Consider the following 2,500-nt stretch of genomic DNA (forward strand, 5'->3'; position numbering starts at 1 on the left):
GAAGGCCCCCCCGGCCAGTCGCCTCGCTTTCTCTCTCCCTCTCCTAACAATCCGCCGGAGGGTTTCCCTCACGGGTCACGCCACCGGTGCTGCGCGCCACCTTCAGCGGCGGCTTCTCCCTCTCTTCCCCGAAGCCTCGGAAGCGCAGGGCGGACGAGGGCACCCCGGTCCGACCTCATCGGGGCCTCCGCAGAGGGGAGTCGGCCTCCCGTGGACCGCCGCCCCTTGGCCTGACGGGCCCCTGGGGGGCCGGGGAGGGGGCAGGGGCGAAGGCCGGTGCCCGCCGGCACGGCGGCGCCCCCCGGTGGCCACCCGGTGGCGCTGCAGCAGCACCCCGGGAGGGCAAAAAATTGAAATAAAAAAAAATAGAGCCACCCGTGAAATTAAAACATTGGGGGGAGTAAGGTGCAGACCCGCCCCGACCCGCGGCGCCCCCCGGTGGACGCCCCGCGACGCTGCACCAGCAGCGCCCCGTGAAATTATTACTATTATTATTATTATTATTATTATTTTGAAAAAAATGAAAAACAGCCACCCATGAAATTAAAACACAGGGAGAGTGCACGGTGCAGGCCCGCCCCGCCGCGCGGCGCCCCCCGGTGGACGCCCCGGGGAATCGAAAAAATGAATAACAAAATGAAAATTTTTAAAGTAGCCACCCATGAAATGAAAACATAGGGAGAGAGTGCAAGGTGCAGAAACGCCCCCCCCCCACGCGGCGCCCCCCGATGGACGCCCCGGGGAATCGAAAAAATGAATAACAAAATGAAAATTTTTAAAGTAGCCACCCATGAAATGAAAACATAGGGAGAGAGTGCAAGGTGCAGAAACGCCCCCCCCCCCCCCCCCACGCGGCGCCCCCCGATGGACGCCCCGGGAATTAAAAAATAAATAACAAAATGAAAATTTTTAAAGTAGCCACCCATGAAATGAAAACATAGGGAGAGAGTGCAAGGTGCAGGCCCGACCGAATCGTGGACGCCCCCCGGTGGACGCCCCGCGCCACTGCAGCAGCACCCCGGGAATTTTTTTTATTTTTATTTTTTTTTAAGAAATAGCCGCCCATGAAATAAAAACATAGGGGGAGTGAGGTGCAGACCCGCCCCGCGGCGCCCCCCGGTGGCCCCCCGGGAAAATGAAAAAAAAAATAAACAAATTTGAATAGCCACCCGTGAAGTAAAAACATAGCGAGAGTGAGGTGCAGACCCGCCGCGCGGCGCCCCCCGGTGGCCGCCCGGGAATTTAAAAAAAATAAATAAAAAATTACAAATTATATGCCACCCATGAAATAAAAACATAGGGGGAGTGAGGTGCAGACCCGCCCCGCCTCGCGGCGCCCCCCGGTGGCCGCCCGGGAAATGTTTAAAAAAAAAAAAAAAAATGACATAGCCACCAAATGAAATAAAAGCATAGGGTGAGTGAGGGGCAGAGTCGCGGCGCCCCCCGGTGGCCGCCCCGGGAATTAAAAAAAAAAAAAAAAATTCTATAGCCACCCATGAAATAAAAGCATAGGGTGAGCGAGGTGCAGACCCGCCCCGCCTCCCGGCGCCCCCTGGTGGCCGCCACTGGAATTTAAAAAAAAATAAATTATGTAGCCACCCATGAGACTAAAAAAAACACAGGAGGAGTGAGGTGCAGACCCGCCCCGCCTCGCGGCGCCCCCCGGTGGCCGCCTGGTAAAATAAAAAATGTAAATAAAATTGTATAGCCACCCGTGAAATAAAAACATAGAGGGAGTGAGGTGCAGTCCCGCGGCGCCCCCCCCCCCCCCCCCCCCCGGTGGCCGCCCTGGAAAGTTTTAAAAAAAAGTAATTCTGTAGCCACCCATGAAATACAAACATAGGGAGAGTGAGGTGCGGACCCGACCCGTCCCGCGACGCCTCTGCGGCAGCACCCCGGGAAATCTGAAAGAATATGAAAAAAAATAGCCTCCCATGAAATAAAAACATAGAGAGAGCAGGGTGCAGACCCGCCTCGCGGCGCCCCTGCAGCAGCACCCCGGGAAGTTTGAAAAAAAAAATAAATAAAAATAAAATAGCCACACGTGAAATAAACAACACGGGAGAGTGAGGTGGAAATTTGAAAAAAAAATAAATAAAAGTAAAATAGCCACACGTGAAATAAACAACACGGGAGAGTAAGGTGGAAATTTGAAGAAAATAAATAAAAGTAAAATAGCCACACGTAAAATAAACAACACGGGAGAGAGAGTAAGGTGGAAATTTGAAAAAAAATTAAAATAAAATAGCCACACGTGAAATAAACAACACGGGAGAGAGAGTAAGGTGGAAATTTGAAAAGAATAAATAAAAAAAAAATAGCCACACGTGAAATAAACAACACGGGAGAGAGAGAGTAAGGTGGAAATGTGAAAAAATAAAAATAAAATAGCCACACGTGAAATAAACAACACGGGAGAGAGAGTAAGGTGGAAATTTGAAAAAAAAAATAAAATAAAATAGCCACACGTGAAATAAACAACACGGGAGAGAGAGAGTAA

Source organism: Taudactylus pleione, unplaced genomic scaffold, assembly GCF_031769625.1.
Source record: "Taudactylus pleione unplaced genomic scaffold, aTauple2 ptg000570l, whole genome shotgun sequence".
Lineage (NCBI taxonomy): Eukaryota > Metazoa > Chordata > Amphibia > Anura > Myobatrachidae > Taudactylus > Taudactylus pleione.